Raw genomic sequence first — 18,820 nt, 5'->3', positions numbered from 1 at the left:
GTATCCATAAATAATACAATAAGAACATCAACAGTTAGATCACAAATAAAGTTATAAATTTATGTTTGTATCCATAAATAATACAATAAGAACATCAACAGTTAGATCACAAATGAAGTTATAAATTTATGTTTGTACCATAAATAATACAATAAGAACATCAACAGTTAGATCACAAATAAAGTTATAAATTTATGTTTGTATCCATAAATAATACAATAAGAACATCAACAGTTAGATCACAAATAAAGTTATAAATTTATGTTTACATCTATAAATAATACAATAAGAACATCAACAGTTAGATCACAAATAAAGTTATAAATTTATGTTTGTATCCATAAATAATACAATAAGAACATCAACAGTTAGATCACAAATAAAGTTATAAATTTATGTTTGTATCCATAAATAATACAATAAGAACATCAACAGTGAGGCCATAAACAAAATTACAAATTTATGTCTGTAACTTTGAATAATACAATAAAAATATCACGTTCTTCCTAAAGAAAAAAGAATCTTTAAACTAATCCACAGGAAGCAAATCCCCCAGTGGCACGTGTGTAGTCTGAGGTAATACTTGTACAAAGTTTAATGACTAAATCAAATATTTATGCTAAAAAATAACACATAAAAGTATTATATTATTAATGTAACTTTACCCGTATTGTTCTAAAATTTTGTTTCAGAATAAACATTGTTTCAATTAGGGATTCTGGAAATACTATTGTTAACTTACCTGTAAAGTGATTTGAAAGCACTGATTGAGTTCGGGTTCATCCAGGGAATCAAATCGTCGAAAGATTGAGCCTTGGGCAATCCACAGTGTTCCCTCCAAGCATTGTAACCTGGAAGTCCGTGATCGCGCCCTCTTTGAATATTCAATGCAACCAGATCCATTCCAAATTCTTTACCAGGAGGTTGAAAAAGATGGTTGGTCAACTGTGTAGGTAACGATTCGTTGAATAATAGGTAGTGACAAATCTGACTGTTACATACTTATAAAAGTGTTTTCTCTTTTTCGTTTAATAACTATTTACACTGACCAAGAGTTCTATACATTATCGAAACTTGTATTTTAAAGGTGTGGAAATGAGCCTTCTTGATGTGAAATACTGAATACTTTTAAATTTCGAAGAGTTGATATTTTAATTAATGACAAAACAGTGAAAAGGTGTGGAAATGAGCCTTCTTGATGTGAAATACCGAATACTTTTAAATTTCGAAGAGTTGATATTTTAATTAATGACAAAACAGTGAAAAGGTGTGGAAACGAGCCTTCTTGATGTGAAATACTGAATACTTTTAAATTTCGAAGAGTTGATATTTTAATTAATGACAAAACAGTGAAAAGGTGTGGAAACGAGCCTTCTTGATGTGAAATACCGAATACTTATAAATTTCGAAGAGTTGATATTTTAATTAATGACAAAACAGTGAAAAGGTGTGGAAACGAGCCTCTTGATGTGAAATACTGAATACTTTTAAATTTCGAAGAGTTGATATTTTAATTAATGACAAAACAGTGAAAAGGTGTGGAAACGAGCCTTCTTGATGTGAAATACCGAATACTTTTAAATTTCGAAGAGTTGATATTTTAATTAATGACAAAACAGTGAAAAGGTGTGGAAACGAGCCTTCTTGATGTGAAATACCGAATACTTATAAATTTCGAAAAGTTGATATTTTAATTAATGACAAAACAGTGATACGTAAGGAGAGCATATTACGAAATCTATGAATAGCTTGGAAACAAAGTCATCGTATGCATTGTTGTATACATGATTTGTATACTAAACAAAGTATTGTAGAATACATTAAACTAACATGGGTAGATTCGTGTCACTCATGAAACGTATTATTGCATCATCAAACTGACAGTCGTGAATTGTCGCTGGTCGAACATAGCACTGTACATGAGGTGATAATAAATAAATTACTTGAAATAACAAAGACGGGATAAAAAAAAACTGTCGTTGCACCATACACAAATTAATGTAGTAAGAAAACGACAAACCTCATTAGTGACAAACGAATCGAATCGCTGGGAAGGTTGTCTAACTAAACCCCGCAATAAATGGTCCAGGTTACCAGGCTCGTAGAGTCGAGAAGGGTTGAAAAATGCGTCCCTTATAGACACCTTATCAACTATCTTGTTAGGTTTCTCTATTAAGTCCAATGTTCCCTGAATGAAGAAAACAAGGGTGCCTAAATATACAGCTTTTAAGTTCGTAAAAAAATAAAATAAATCTGTATTTCAATAACCACACAGAACAAAGTTCACTATTTAAATGATTTTTTAAACAAAACAAAGTGATTTTTAGGTTACTACATGTTCATATTAATCTGGGTTAATCACTGATCATCACATTTTCACTACTTAAATATAAACGAAAATACACAAATATTGTACCTGTACTAGAGTGTGGCCATAGCGATAAGCAGCTGCTCCAAAAGCATTCGCGATTCCTGGATTCAGAGTTGGATCGTAGTTCGTGCTGTGCCCTCTGCGTTTCAACAACAAGTTAAACTTACTCATTACTCCTCTACCTGAAACATATAAAGGTTAATATTACTTAGATATCCTGAAACATATAAAGGTTAATATTACTTAAATATCCTGAAACATATAGAGGTTAATATTACTTAGATATCCTAAAACATATAAAGGTTAATATTACTAAGATATCCTGAAACATATAGAGGTTAATATTACTTAGATATCCTAAAACATATAAAGGTTAATATTACTTAAATATCCTGAAACATATAGAGGTTAATATTACTTAGATATCCTAAAACATATAAAGGTTAATATTACTAAGATATCCTGAAACATATAGAGGTTAATATTACTTAGATATCCTGAAACATATAAAGGTTAATATTACTCCTCTACCTGAAACATATAAAGGTTAATATTACTTAAATATCCTGAAACATATAAAGGTTAATATTACTTAGATATCCTGAAACATATAAAGGTTAATATTACTTAGATATCCTGAAACATATAAAGGTTGATATTACTTAGATATCCTGAAACATATAAAGGTTAATATTACTTAGATATCCTGAAACATATAAAGGTTAATATTACTTAAATATCCTGAAACATATAAAGGTTAATATTACTTAAATATCCTGAAACATATAAAGGTTAATATTACTTAAATATCCTGAAACATATAAAGGTTAATATTACTTAGATATCATGAAACATATAAAGGTTAATATTACTTAGATATCCTGAAACATATAAAGGTTAATATCACTTAGACATTCTGAAACATATAAAGGTTAATATTACTTAGATATCCTGAAACATATAAAGGTTAATATTACTTAGATATCCTGAAACATATAAAGGTTAATATCACTTAGACATCCTGAAACATATAAAGGTTAATATTACTTAGATATCCTGAAACATATAGAGGTTAATATTACTTAGATATCCTGAAACATATAAAGGTTAATATTACTTAGATATCCTGAAACATATAAAGGTTAATATTACTTTGATATCCTGAAACATATAAAGGTTAATATTACTTTGATATCCTGAAACATATAAAGGTTAATATTACTTAGATATCCTGAAACATATAAAGGTTAATATCACTTAGACATCCTGAAACATATAAAGGTTAATATTACTTAGATATCCTGAAACATATAGAGGTTAATATTACTCCTCTACCTGAAACATATAAAGGTTAATATTACTTAAATATCCTGAAACATATAAAGGTTAATATTACTTTGATATTCTGAAACATATAAAGGTTAATATTACTTAGATATCCTGAAACATATAAAGGTTAATATTACTTAGATATCCTGAAACATATAAAGGTTAATATTACTTAGATATCCTGAAACATATAAAGGTTAATATTACTTAGATATCCTGAATTGGCTACTCATGTATAACGACAGGCGGCATTAGAGTCAACACGGTAGTTTAAAAGAAATAGAATGTAACTAAACAGCATGTCCTTCGCTCAGATAAAGTTATCTACCTGAAACTATGCCAGAAACAAAAACAAAAGTCAGTAAAAGATAAAAATTTAGACATTGTAAAATGTAGCCTTATTAGGAGAGGTATCTGTTGAAGTAGGAAACACTGGTGAGAATACATCACTCATCGAACTTCAGTTATCATTAGAACAAAAATTAGAAGTAAAGAGAAAAAGGAATTTAAGAGCAGATAGAGGTCCTGAAACACACATAATTCTAAATATAAAAAACGTGTTCTTACTTTCATATTTATATTTCACGAGTAGTTAACAGATGTGTGTTTTACAATTGTTTAAACTGCAGCTTTCGACATGAATTTTGTTTTACGTAAATCTAAACCAGCATTTAAAACGAGATAAAATTATTCTGCGTCTTTTATCACAAAAAAGGACGCAACATGTACCACGTGCAAGATGGTTTACTGCTTATAATTTCATTTTTAGAAAACCCTTTCAGAAAAACCTACGTTCAATAAAAGCCTGACCTCACTGAACCTTGAAAAGAAGTACCGTTGCTCATTTCTTTAAAATACCAAATAAAGATAGTTCATATTTTAAAAGATGCTCCTTACCTAACAAAAGAGGCAAGAATTCGTTGAAGACAATGTGTTGCATCTCAGCTCCGACAATTCGGCGTGATTCCTGGTACAATATTTCGTCATTCCAGCCAGGATTGTAATAGGCTAGAACTCTGGCCACCCTGTTGTGCTCCCTCATCCAGATAGTATGGAGAACAGCTAAATCAACCTGCTCGTTAGCACGTTCGTCACCTGCACGAGCATAGCCACTCCGTCAGCGATGTTTTAATAATTTTAATTAACCAGTCTTCAATTAAACACAATTTGTCTTAGCTTACTAAATAATTTTGAATAATTTACGTTTGACGTAAATACATTTTAACAAAGTAATTTCGTTTTCGTCAAATATTTATTTTCTATTAAATACAATTTTTCTTTACCTTTTAAATACTATTAAGTCATCTAAATTTGTCATACACGCACACACACACACATGTAGACAATGCCATCCCGTCTTCGTAAAATATTTAGGACTGGCTTTATCCAACTGCTTAAGTTTAAGTATTGTACACATTACATCATATATCCTAATAATTTCCATTTTAATAGTTAATAAACGTTAAACCTCTGACAACCAGCTGGATCATTGCTGCTGTTTCCTTTCTACTTGTCAGAACATTATACTCAACAAGTCTCAATAACAATATGTTCAAGTACTGAAGTTAAAGGTAGCCGAGATTACGGCTATTGTAACCTTATCGTAAATCCGAAGGTTCATGGTTCAAGTCACGATGCCGAAAAAAAATGCTCCGCTCTTATATCTGTGGGTGCACTATAAGTTTGTTTATTTTATAGCAAAGCCACGCTAGACTTACTGCGTTGTCCACTGCGGGAAATCGAACCAAAAATTTTATTGTCATGAACCAGTACCTTTCACTGCTGTCTCTGTGGATAGGTTATGCGCTGTAAAAGTGTTTGTTTGTTTTGGAATTTCACGCAAGGTTACACTAGGACTATCTGCACTAGCCGTCACTAATTTAGCAGTGTAAGACTAGAGGGAAGGCATATAGTCATCACCACCCATTACCAAATCTTGGGCTACTCTTTTAACAACGAATAGTGGAATTGACCGTCACACCAAACATGCTCGCCCTTTCAGCCATGGGGGCGTTATAATGTGACGGTCATTCCAACTCTTTGTTAGTAAAAGAGTAGCCCAAGATTTGGCGGTGGATGGTGATGACTAGCTGCTTTCCCTCTAGCCTTACACTGCTAAATTAAGGACGGCTAGCGCAAATAACTATCGTGTAGCTTTGTGCAAAATTCAAACCAAAACAAACAAACCATTCAAACCCTTGTAATTTTAAGCATGATAAGTACACATTATTGGTAGACTGTTTTGAATATCATAGTGTACGCTTTTACAGAATTCAAGTTTGAATTTTGTTTACCGTTGTATTCTCAAGAAAATTCGTTATATTACTGACGTCTTGCTTGCCAAAGTGAAATATAAATTATATTTGTGGAATAACATTTATAAAAACCTGCTCAAACTAATATATATATCAGTAGTAACGTCATGATCACTTCTATTAGCAACTCAGGAATTTAGATAACGTATGAATTTGGTTTCCTACACGCTTGTCTGATGGAACTAATAATTCTTAGGATGTGCACTCATCCGTTAAGCTTAACCAAGCTAACACACCACAAATTTCGAAACAATTGTAGTTTCTCACTTAATTAATACAGAGCGTATTGTTTAATTGTTGGTTTGTTTATTTTGAATTTCGCGCAAAGCTACTCGAGGGCTATCTGCGCTAGCCGCTCCTAATTTAGCAGTGTAAGACTAGAGGGAAGGCAGCTAGTCATCACCATTTAAATCCCCGTCGAACCAAATATGCTCACCCTTTCAGCTGTGAGGGCGTTGTAATGTGACGGTCGATTCTACTATTCGTTGGTAAAAGAGTAGCCCAAGAGTTGGCGCTGGATGGTGATGACTAGCTGTTTTCTCTCTAGTCTTACACTGCTAAGTTCGGGAAGACTTGAGCAGATAGCCTTCGTGTAGCTTTGTGCGAAATTAAAAACAAACCAAAAATTTGTTGAATATTATTAAATTTTTCTTTATCCTTACGGAGATGGCATAACAGCAACGAATGTGGTTATTCGCAAAGGGAAAAAAAATGTAATATCTCTTAAATTAATAAAATGAGACAATTAATAGTGAAAAATGTTTTCTGATCTCCCCGAAGCATATCCGGCTGAGGAAAACGAAAACTGTTCGTTATAAAAGAACAAAACACATACACTTACTATATTGCATGGATTTACCTGTAAAACTAAAGTTATTTTATTTTGTAGATCTATCTGCAAGAACCAAGCTACTTTATTGTATGGATTTACCTGCTTTAAAGCACAAGAAATCATTATTTGCCTGAGACTGCTCACATTCGACGTTTTGATCGGTTTCTTTGGGTAAGAGCTCAACGTTCCCAAGCCTAGAAACCCGCAGGAGTCCTAAAGAGAAAAGAAACGCTATCAGTGATTCGCCGTTTCGTAATTCAGATACGACAATTTAAGCATTCCGGACACAAATCTTAGTTCCTATTGGTTTCTACTCTACAATTAGCAAAGTGATTTACTATCATGGACTAATCAACCGACCTGATTTTTAGTCTAAAAACAAATCAGTGCCGCACTGATTGTAAAAGTTAGTGTCCGTTTATCGTATTACAAGATGAATGATTTCCTGTCTTCGTGTGACATCTGTTTCTTATTCAGTGAATATTTTATTCACGTATACTTGTTAATTTATATCAATGGCATTTTATGGATTTTAGAAATCGCGTTACTCAAAGGTCTTGCTTCATGAAGACTGACTTTCCTTGTGTTTTAAGCACGTTGGTGGTTCTGGATCCCTCTAAAATATTTGTGAATTAAAGACTTAAACCGCTCGCAGGCTGCTATGTCCTACATATAAACTATTTCCTTTGCGTCTTAAGCATCTTGTTCCATACTATATGAAGAGACTATGCTATTTAATATTCTAACTCTCGAGTCATAGACGTACTCCACTATTTTCATATAGGTGTCATATCATTTGTGTTTTCAGAACTCACTTCATATCATCATATAAAGGTTCTTGATATATATATATATAGGCTAGATTCTTTCAGTATTAAAATCGCGGGTTACTTATAAGTTTCCCAATACAGAACCATTACTAAGAGCTCAATTAACACATATAGATTATCTTATATAGTGACAACGTTGCGTGCTTTTTTTTTAAATTAGAATCTCTTGTAAGCGCTTTTACGAATAAACAATATCGACTTAAAAACAAGAAAACCGTCTGACTTTGGGCAAATACTGAAACGTCACCTGAGAAAACTCTGAAACAATGACGAACGAAATACTTATTTAAAACACATATCTTATGTTTTTATTAATATTAAACATTGATATTACTAAGGATTGCATTAGAGATATTATTGTATTGAGTAAGTATCAATAAAAACAATACTAGAATCACTGAAGAAGAAATAAACGCTACGTAACATATTTTTTGCTTTTTCTTGTTCCTGGGAAGAAAGTGTTATTTTCCAATTGCTTAAGCCTAAAACAAATGAAGAAAGACCTATTTTTCTCTTCAAACTTTGCTTTTGTGACCTGGGTAATGAAATTTTCAAATTTACCCATTTTTCAGAACATTCCACGTAGGTTCAGTGTTGAGTAGCTGATAGAGAAATTTCTCGAACTTACAAAAATTTTCTAGAATATTGTAGAACTTACGAGAATTTTCAAGAATGAAAGTGTACAAGTCTCAAGTCAGAGGAAGTGTCACCAACGTTTGTCAAGCCTCTTCACTCGTCAAGATGGGCTCTGCTTCTGCCACAATGTATCCAGTTCGTGCAGGGCAATTGGAATTGCCTGTAACTCGAACGAGTGGCACCTCTTCATTGATAACTTATCCAGAGGCCTCAAAACTGTGTTGCTCCATAACGGGAATAAGTGTCCGTCTCTTCCCCTGGCTCATTCGGTGCACCTCAAAGAGGAATATAACAGCGTCAAGACCTTGCTAGAAGCCTTGAAGTATGATAAGGTTAAAGGAGGTTAAAGGAGACTTCAAAATGGTGGCATTCCCTGATGGGTCTCCAAGGAGACTTTACCAAATTTCCCTGTTATCTTTGCCTTTGGGACAGCAGGAACACCGCAGCACACTACAACAGGGAACACTGGCCACAACGGACCTCGTTCTCTGTGGGGAGACACAATGTCAAGTGTGAGCAACTAGTGAACCTCCAGAAGGTGTTGTTCCCACCATTGCACATAAAATTGGATCTTATGAAACAATTTGTCACAGCTCTTGATAAGGAGTCTGCAGCCTTCAAGTAGCTTCGAGACTTCTTCTCTAAGCTGTCTGAGGCAAAGGTCAAAGATAATGACTTCGTTGGACAACAAACAAAAAGATCTTGGAGTGCACAGAATTCCCCAAAAAGCTCAGTAGGAAGGAAGAAAAGATTGGACATCTTCATCGCAGTGGTTCGGGGCTTTTTGGGCAATCAGAAGGCCGAAAATTATGTGGAACTGGTTGAGGCTCTGGTGAAGAACTACGGCAACATGGGCTTCAGGATGTCCCTGAAAGTTCATATCCTTGACGCTCATCTTGATAAATTAAAGAAAAACATGGGAGTATACTCAGTGGAGCAAGGCGAGCACTTCTACCAAGATATACTGGACTTTGAACGCCGCTACCAAGGAGCGTATAACGAAAACATGATGTGAGACTATATGGGGGGCTGATACGTGAAAGTGATTTACATTACAGTTGCAAATCTCGAAAAAATTACTCACGTATAAACATTTTTGAATAACTTTAGTACAAATACATGTAAATCTTGATTCAAATGTTGTTTTATTCAAACCTTATATAAATGAAAATGTGCAGGTCACAAAAGCAAAGTTTGAAAGGAATAATGTCCATTTTCTGTACTTTTGCAACGTAAGCAATTAAGAAATAACACATACTATCCAGGAACAAAATTTGTGTTACATAATGTAATTGATTATGTTATAAAGAGCCAATAGTGATAAAGACAATTCTGGAATCACTACAGATTAAATAAGTGGTTATGTTATAAGTGACAGCATCAATATCAAACGACAATGGAATGAATGGTTATTAAACAAAAGGTTATATTATAAATAGACAATACAAATAAAAACATTACTAGAATAACTGAAGATTAAATAATAGCTTATATTATAAAAAACCTACATCGATTAGAAAGAAACAACTAAACATTGTGGAGATACACGATTCAACTAGATGGTTTCGTTTAGTAAAGAACTAGGATTCTGAGGTGTTATCTATTCTTTAAAAACTCTATCCGTTGACATTCATTAGATGACTTACCATTGGAATGTTGTCTAAGCTCTTCTTCCTCTATCTTAGTAGATCCATAGACGTTCGAAGCGTCAATGAAAGCCGTTAATTGATTTAGCTGTTCACGAGAACCTGATTAAGACACAACGTGGTTTGGGTGTAAAGTACGTCATGAGGAGGAACAGTAGACATGCTTTTTAATGTAATTTCTGTTTTCACAAATATTTTACTTTATATATATTTTTATTTGTTAAGTTCAAAAATGTACAAAGAAGAGAAGGTATGAATACACAATGCTCACAGTAATATGGTTCCATGTAAAGTGGTCTTACGTTGTTGTTAAAGGCGGATTAATACAATCTTAACAACATCCCCAACAGATGCTTACCCAAAGAACAAAGTGGGCGTGGTGACGGAAGTGACCTTACAAACTCCATACATGTTTCACCATGTTTCGAAAAGAAGGGATCGTCCTTCGAAATTGAAATTTCTAAGCAAGCTGGATGGCGCAATCTAGGATTTTTCTGGATTTCTTCTTTGCAGCAAAGTATTCCAGACCCATCGTTCGCTAGTGGACAATCGGTAAAGGGTGTTATCAAAGCGAATTAATTCGTTTACAAAGTTCTAAAGGAATACAACATTAAGATCAAATAGATGTTTCATAATAGTCAAGGTAAAAAGAAAATTCGTTCCTCGTTGGTTAACAAATTATTTTTAATGTGCAAATTAGAAACGATTGCACTTTTCTTACCTAAATTATTTTTTTATCAGGAACAACATTGCATTAAAGATCTCACTAACAACAAAAGAATTGCGATAGTATTTATACAGGATTTTTTTTTCTTATATCGACGCTTGACTTTTGCAACGTAATATTAAACCTACCTTTTGTTAGCCCTACTAGGGTTAAGTCGTGATCTAGAAACTGTGCAAACTGCATGATGAGTAAGGTGAACGCTCTGTGTGGTTTGTTTGCATCAGGGTCGCTTTCACCGAGACATCTCGTGCACTGGGTAGAGGACCCCCATCAGAAGCAATCCGTGGTAATGTAAGTCCTATAAAATAAAATGTTGTACGTTACAAATCCGAGTAATTCATGGTCTATTTCGTCACTTTCTTATTTAGATGAGACTTATGTTAAGGATGGTAAACTTAAATAATGGGTCTATATGCAGAGGCCGACAAAAATGTGTGTTTAGACCAATCTTCTAAGTACTCATCGCAACTGATCTGTTAGAAGTTTAGACTTTGTACACTTTTAAAATTCGAATTTATTTAGTCATTAAACGGTTTTTTAATAAAACCATTTCTTTTTTAAACGGTTACCCAAATCCATTTCTTCTTTAATGAGTTTTCTAAGGTCAATTTTTTTCTTGAACAATATTTTAAAAACAAATTTCTTCTTTAAACGATTACCTAAATCCATTTCTTCTCTGAGGGGTTTTCTAAGAACAACTTTCTTCTTTAAACGGTTATCTAAATCCATTTCTCCTCTAAGGGGTTTTGTAAGAACAATTTTTTTCTTTAAACGGTTATCTAAATCCATTTCTCCTCTAAGGGGTTTTGTAAGAACAAATTTTTTTCTTTAAACGGTTATCTAAATCCATTTCTCCTCTAAGGGGTTTTGTAAGAACAAATTTTTTTCTTTAAACGGTTATCTAAATCCATTTCTCCTCTAAGGGGTTTTGTAAGAACAAATTTTTTTCCTTAAACGGTTATCTAAATCCATTTCTCCTCTAAGGGGTTTTGTAAGAACAAATTTTTTCTTTAAACGGTTATCTAAATCCATTTCTTCTTTAAGGAGTTTTGTAAGAACAATTTTTTTCTTTAAACGGTTATCTAAATCCATTTCTTCTTTAAGGAGTTTTGTAAGAACAATTTTTTCTTTAAACGGTTATCTAAATCCATTTCTCCTCTAAGGGTTTTGTAAGAACAACTTTCTTCTTTAAACGGTTATCTAAATCCATTTCTTCTTAAGGAGTTTTGTAAGAACAATTTTTTCTTTAAACGGTTATCTAAATCCATTTCTCCTCTAAGGGTTTTGTAAGAACAATTTTTTCTTTAAACGGTTATCTAAATCCATTTCTTCTCTAAGGGTTTCTAAGAACAACTTTTTTCTTTAAACGGTTATCTAAATCCATTTCTTCTTTAAGGAGTTTTGTAAGAACAATTTTTTTCTTTAAACGGTTATCTAAATCCATTTCTCCTCTAAGGGGTTTTGTAAGAACAAATTTTTTCTTTAAACGGTTATCTAAATCCATTTCTCCTCTAAGGGGTTTTGTAAGAACAAATTTTTTTCTTTAAACGGTTATCTAAATCCATTTCTCCTCTAAGGGGTTTTGTAAGAACAAATTTTTTTCTTTAAACGGTTATCTAAATCCATTTCTCCTCTAAGGGGTTTTGTAAGAACAAATTTTTTCTTTAAACGGTTATCTAAATCCATTTCTTCTTTAAGGAGTTTTGTAAGAACAATTTTTTTCTTTAAACGGTTATCTAAATCCATTTCTTCTTTAAGGAGTTTTGTAAGAACAATTTTTTTCTTTAAACGGTTATCTAAATCCATTTCTCCTCTAAGGGGTTTTGTAAGAACAACTTTCTTCTTTAAACGGTTATCTAAATCCATTTCTTCTTTAAGGAGTTTTGTAAGAACAATTTTTTTCTTTAAACGGTTATCTAAATCCATTTCTCCTCTAAGGGGTTTTGTAAGAACAATTTTTTTCTTTAAACGGTTATCTAAATCCATTTCTTCTCTAAGGGGTTTTCTAAGAACAACTTTTTTCTTTAAACGGTTATCTAAATCCATTTCTTCTTTAAGGAGTTTTGTAAGAACAATTTTTTTCTTTAAACGGTTATCTAAATCCATTTCTCCTCTAAGGGGTTTTGTAAGAACAACTTTCTTCTTTAAACGGTTATCTAAATCCATTTCTTCTTTAAGGAGTTTTGTAAGAACAATTTTTTTCTTTAAACGGTTATCTAAATCCATTTCTCCTCTAAGGGTTTTGTAAGAACAATTTTTTCTTTAAACGGTTATCTAAATCCATTTCTTCTCTAAGGGTTTCTAAGAACAACTTTCTTCTTTAAACGGTTATCTAAATCCATTTCTTCTTTAAGGAGTTTTGTAAGAACAATTTTTTCTTTAAACGGTTATCTAAATCCATTTCTCCTCTAAGGGTTTTGTAAGAACAATTTTTTTCTTTAAACGGTTATCTAAATCCATTTCTTCTCTAAGGGGTTTTCTAAGAACAACTTTTTTCTTTAAACGGTTATCTAAATCCATTTCTTCTCTAAGGGGTTTTCTAAGAACAACTTTCTTCTTTAAACGGTTATCTAAATCCATTTCTTCTTTAAGGAGTTTTGTAAGAACAATTTTTTCTTTAAACGGTTATCTAAATCCATTTCTCCTCTAAGGGTTTTGTAAGAACAATTTTTTCTTTAAACGGTTATCTAAATCCATTTCTTCTCTAAGGGTTTTCTAAGAACAACTTTTTTCTTTAAACGGTTATCTAAATCCATTTCTTCTCTAAGGGTTTTCTAAGAACAAATTTTTCTTTAAACGGTTATCTAAATCCATTTCTTCTTTAAGGAGTTTTGTAAGAACAATTTTTTCTTTAAACGGTTATCTAAATCCATTTCTCCTCTAAGGGTTTTGTAAGAACAATTTTTTTCTTTAAACGGTTATCTAAATCCATTTCTTCTCTAAGGGGTTTCTAAGAACAACTTTTTCTTTAAACGGTTATCTAAATCCATTTCTTCTCTAAGGGGTTTTCTAAGAACAACTTTTTTCTTTAAACGGTTATCTAAATCCATTTCTTCTTTAAGGAGTTTTGTAAGAACAATTTTTTTCTTTAAACGGTTATCTAAATCCATTTCTCCTCTAAGGGGTTTTGTAAGAACAAATTTTTTCTTTAAACGGTTATCTAAATCCATTTCTTTCTTAAGGAGTTTTGTAAGAACAATTTTTTTCTTTAAACGGTTATCTAAATCCATTTCTCCTCTAAGGGGTTTTGTATGAACAAATTTTTTCTTTAAACGGTTATCTAAATCCATTTCTTCTTTTAAGGAAATTTTCAAGTCAGTTTATTTTTAAATAATATTTTTAATACCAGTGCCTTTGGCATTTATCGTAGTTATCATAGTTATTAGAAATCAACCCAATAAACTGCTCTGAGAGTTGCTTTTATGCAATAATATCACATCAAACATTTCCACATCATTGAACGGACTACATATCAACAGCTGTTCGTTCATGAATTTCATGGATAATAACTTGTGTTGAGGTTTAACTTTGTTTTAATCCGCTTTCTGTGATTACGGGAGTATATTTACTTGTTTGTTTGTTGCAGTTCTATATACAAGTTAATTTAAAGGTCTTCCGCTTTTCCCTTCCCTCTGGACCAATATTCCAGTTACAAATATTTACAGTTTTACAAAAATAATACTTGTAATTGTTTTGGTTTTCTCGAATTATTGGTCTACACTTGATGTAGGAATTTCCTGAAGACGGGATGTGTGATTTAGAAACGTTTAATGGACATATTATTATTCGTTCCTTCTCTGGTTTGGTTATTTGAATTTCGCGCAAAGCTACACGAGGACTATCTGCGCTAGCCATCCATAATTTAGCAGAGTTAGACTAGAGAAAAGGCAGCTAGTCATCACTGCCCACCGCCAACTTTTGGGTTATTATTTTTACTAACAAATTGTGGGATTGACCGTCACATTATAACGTCTCCACGGCTGAAAGAGCGAACATGTTTGGTGTGGCAGGGATTCGGACCCGCGAACCTCGGATTACAAGTCCAGTGTCTTAATTACCTAGCCATGCCTGGCCTCTTTGGTTGTGTTTCCATCATCAGGAAACGTTGCGTTACGACAGTAACGACCTCCCAACACTTATTATCAATAAAATATTACAAAATAAACCATCACGTCAGTAGGTATTCGAAATGTGAAAGAACATGAGACATATATTTCACGATTAATTTTTACAAAATGTTATATGTGTGTTTTTGTTTTAGCAAAACCATATCAGACTACCTGCTGCGTTCCCCGATGGGAATCGAACCTCCACCTTTTGAGTGTTGTATAACTGTAAAATTACTGCTGCACCACTGGAGGACTTTTAAGTAAGTATGTCTACAATAAGCGTGTCCTTAAATTCCTACAAAGGAGGGTATACACCACATATTTATAAACGAAGCTCCATATATCTAAAGCGACTGTTTGCTTACCATCAGCATAATCTGGTCGTAGTATACGGTTGAAGGCGGTAAAAGATTTGCCCCAGGTAGGATTGCGCAAGTTGTTACAACTACCGTCTATGGTTCGGTACTTTGTTGAAGGACAAGGAGGTTCGATGGGACAAACAGAGTTGGCGACAGTGCCCTTCAAACTGAGACTAGAAAGGCTGTCAGTTATCTGTTGGACGTTCTGATCCAATCTAGAAAATAAATCAAGTTAATGAATATTGTCTTCGAAGGAACACGCAGAAAGTATATTAGAAATTGTTCATTTTATATTTGCACCTTACGTCTAAATGTGTTTTGTATTTTGTTTCGTTACCCACAACACTTTTGACACACGAACAGGGCATTTCAGTAAAAGAAAAAAATATAAGAGCAAAAAAAACAAAACAAAAAATATACAATTTAGATTATTTTGTTGAGAAAACATACTGTTTTTAATATTTAATCCGAATGTTGTTGTTTTTTTATTTTCCAATACAAAAATTATCCTGGTTTAAATATTTATAAAGAATTTCATTTTCTATGAAATTTTAACGGGAGCCACAAATGGACTTTACTGTTTAAACTACGACTTGTCCTAACTGTACCTGGATTTTATTCATTGTATTGGTTGATTTTATTTTTTCTAACTCTACAACTAAAACTCTAAAGGGCCAACCGTATAAAAAATTACGTAAAAATCTTAGAAACGAACTATTTTAGTAAACGAATTAATAATGATATTGATAGTATATGTTTATTTTATTTTATGGCTCGTGTTCTATTAAAATACCTATAACCAATAAAGTCATTAAACCCAAAACGATTTATTGCATATAGTTTCGAGAAAAAAATGCGTTTAAACTACCATTGGAGGTGTAAGGGTCTCCATAGGCAGTTCTAGGGTTAACAATAATTTCTCAGAGTAAGATATCCTTACCTTTTGGCTAACGTTTCAGACGCTCTCAGACCAACGAATCCATTGTTTCCCAGCTGTTGAGTGATATTTTTCCTTCCAAAAAACGCCTGATGGAAAGACGTAGCTGTTCCTCTTTCTACAACTAAGCCTACGTTGAGAGAAAATAGGATTTAATCAGGTATTAAAGAAGAATGGAAGTGTAGAATATAAATATTCTAAAATTATATAGGCACTTTTACATGGTATGTTTTTCCTTGTAATGCTTATGAGTAATATTTTTCAATATTTTTACGAGATTTGTATCCAAACTGTCATGTATCAAACGAACAAAACGACTGACCAGATTGTGGTAAGAATAAACCGACATTCGTGAATTCGTGTTATCGATTTTATTGGTCTCTATCGAAAATTTCATAACAATACAGAGAACTACTTTCACGTTTCGAGTAAAGAAGTCAACCTAAATAAAAGTTGAAGCCCGGAACGTTACATAGAAGGATTGTTTGTAATAAAACAGAGAAAATAAAGTGGGTCTAAACTGCAGCTGGCAAAATCGTCATAAAACAATTAAATTTTTTATTGTAAGTGTTATTACAAAAGTAAAACGCTATTCGTGTAAACATGACTCACTCAGTTTCAAGAGGTTAAATGTCAGTGCGAAAAACTAATTGTTCTGGGGTTATTCGGAATTCTAATCTGAAAATCAGTTCATGAGCCACACGGGTTAACAGGTCAGAATATGTGCATTAAGGGCTTAGGAATGACCATTTAAAACACTGCAAACCAGAAGGGTAGACAATTTGGTCAGCGAACATCTGCCGCTTACACGGCTACTTTTAACTGACTAGCGAGATTGAATATCCTATAACGTCTTCAGTGGCTCGGCATAGTCAGGTTGTTAGGACGCTTGAATCGCAACCTGAGGGTCAAGAGTTCGAATTCCGATTACACCAAACATGCTCAACCTTTCAGCCGGGAGGGCGTTATGAGTGATAGTCAATCCCATTATTCGTTGGTTGAAGAGTAATGGGAGTTGAAGACTAGCTGCCTTCCCTCTAGTCTTACACTGCTAAATTAGGGACAGCTTTGCTCGAAATTCAAAACAAACAAACATCTTCAAAGCTGAGCGCGAGGAGCGTGTTTAGCAGTATATCGTAGCTCAAGTCTTGGACCTTCCGATGCATAGCTCAACACACTGCTCAGCATGCCATGCCCGGATTTATGTGTTTATATCAATCTAAAAAGAGAAGGTAAAGTATAACTGAAAATGACACAGAACAAAGCGTGACGTAAGAACAAGTTAAATATTACTCATCGGTTTCAGAGCATTAATTCAATATTTCTTCAAGGTTTTGGAAACACTTGTATTGACTTGTATTGAATAACGTGTCTTTCAATACACAGACTAAATGGTCGAGTCTGAAACACGTAGGGTTAGTGGTAATGTCGTCCCTAATTTTGAATTACGGAACAGAAGGAGGCAGGCAGTCCGCAGCATTGTCCAGTTTTGAACCGAGTGACAAGACTGAGTGTTACTCTTATAACACATCAAAGTTGAGTGGAGTTTTCAGCAGTATCGCAGCTGGACTCCCTAAACTTTCTGTCTCGCAGCTTATCACGTTTACCACTAGTATACTCTCTACCCCAAACACACACACATTTGACAACAAAAACCACTGTTTTATAGGATTACCACACGGATGTAAACTTAATATTCCTTTCATTTACGAATGATTTTTGACATTATTAATTTTTCTTTTTTTTTATAAATCTAATATAGTTTCATCTAATCCGGATTAAGAAAGAATCCGGTTAAAAGGTTTAATGTGTAACAAACGACAGAGTTTTTAATCACAGCTATCTTAGTACGAGATTACTAGTGTACTACCTTAATAATTTTAAAGCTCTTACCAAGTTGTTTCAGTTCCAGTTCCAAAGATTGCAGTACTACTAAAGCCTCCTGTCCAGCTTTACCTGCATCGTCTAAATCATTTGAAGTGATTTGGGGTGGAGCATTCGCTGTTGAAATGAGCGAGACTGAGGCAGGGATGCTAATCGAAACTAATCCCCCCCCAAAAAAAGATGAAAATTAATATGATATTTAATTTATTACTGTGATAATTAACAAAGTTATAAGTATTACTTACATTAATAGACGTGAATTTTGACTCGTTATAAAGAATAACTAATAGATATAAAGTGTAAAGTAATTTAATATACAAGCTAAAAAGTATTCCTTGTCTTATGCGCATGCGAAAATAAAAAAAAAAATGTTTTCAAAAATGATTTTAGCAGTTAAGGACCAATAGGACAGGCCTGCGTTGGTTTCACTGTCCTAAAATGTTTATATGTTGTACGGCAATTCCTATGCGCTAAATCCGAAAATGATATTCAATTTTCTCCATCAAGTATAGACTTTCCACAAAAGATCATATGTATTTTTACATAAGTGAATCATTTTTCATTGAAATCAGGTCACGTAGTGTTAGGCCTAAAATGTTTACAACCGCCGGCTATAGATTTCTTTAGACCAGTCGCGATCTGAGAGTTCTTATCGATTGTTCTAGACCCCAACATAACAAGCATAATAATAAAAAATATCCAGCATGGTAAACATTTTTTTTTATTATAGTAAAATGGTTTCTTCCCGATTTGTAAAAAAATTCTTAGATGATTAATAAATAAATAAATATTGTTTTCGAAGTCTGTAAAACTGAATGATTGATGGAAAATCCGTGATTAAAACC

At 33.0% G+C, this 18,820-nt stretch overlaps 1 pseudogene across 1 annotated transcript in view; it reads right to left on the bottom strand.

Annotated features, from left to right (window-relative positions):
• Nucleotides 1–18,820, bottom strand: part of LOC143224849 (salivary peroxidase/catechol oxidase-like) — a 38,605-nt pseudogene that overhangs the window by 9,929 nt on the left and 9,856 nt on the right. Inside the window, exons 4-14 of the transcript XR_013013466.1 lie at nucleotides 17,985–18,134; nucleotides 16,095–16,221; nucleotides 15,161–15,369; nucleotides 10,815–10,984; nucleotides 10,318–10,497; nucleotides 9,960–10,061; nucleotides 6,947–7,060; nucleotides 4,598–4,795; nucleotides 2,417–2,553; nucleotides 2,021–2,188; nucleotides 743–945 (exon numbers count right to left, since the gene is read on the bottom strand). The product of XR_013013466.1 is annotated as a salivary peroxidase/catechol oxidase-like (transcript). The remainder of the gene's footprint in view (nucleotides 1–742; nucleotides 946–2,020; nucleotides 2,189–2,416; nucleotides 2,554–4,597; nucleotides 4,796–6,946; nucleotides 7,061–9,959; nucleotides 10,062–10,317; nucleotides 10,498–10,814; nucleotides 10,985–15,160; nucleotides 15,370–16,094; nucleotides 16,222–17,984; nucleotides 18,135–18,820) is intronic.

This window comes from Tachypleus tridentatus, chromosome 9 (assembly GCF_004210375.1).
Source record: "Tachypleus tridentatus isolate NWPU-2018 chromosome 9, ASM421037v1, whole genome shotgun sequence".
NCBI classification, from domain to species: Eukaryota; Metazoa; Arthropoda; class Merostomata; order Xiphosura; family Limulidae; genus Tachypleus; species Tachypleus tridentatus.
This window is presented reverse-complemented; position numbering and strand designations above follow the sequence as displayed.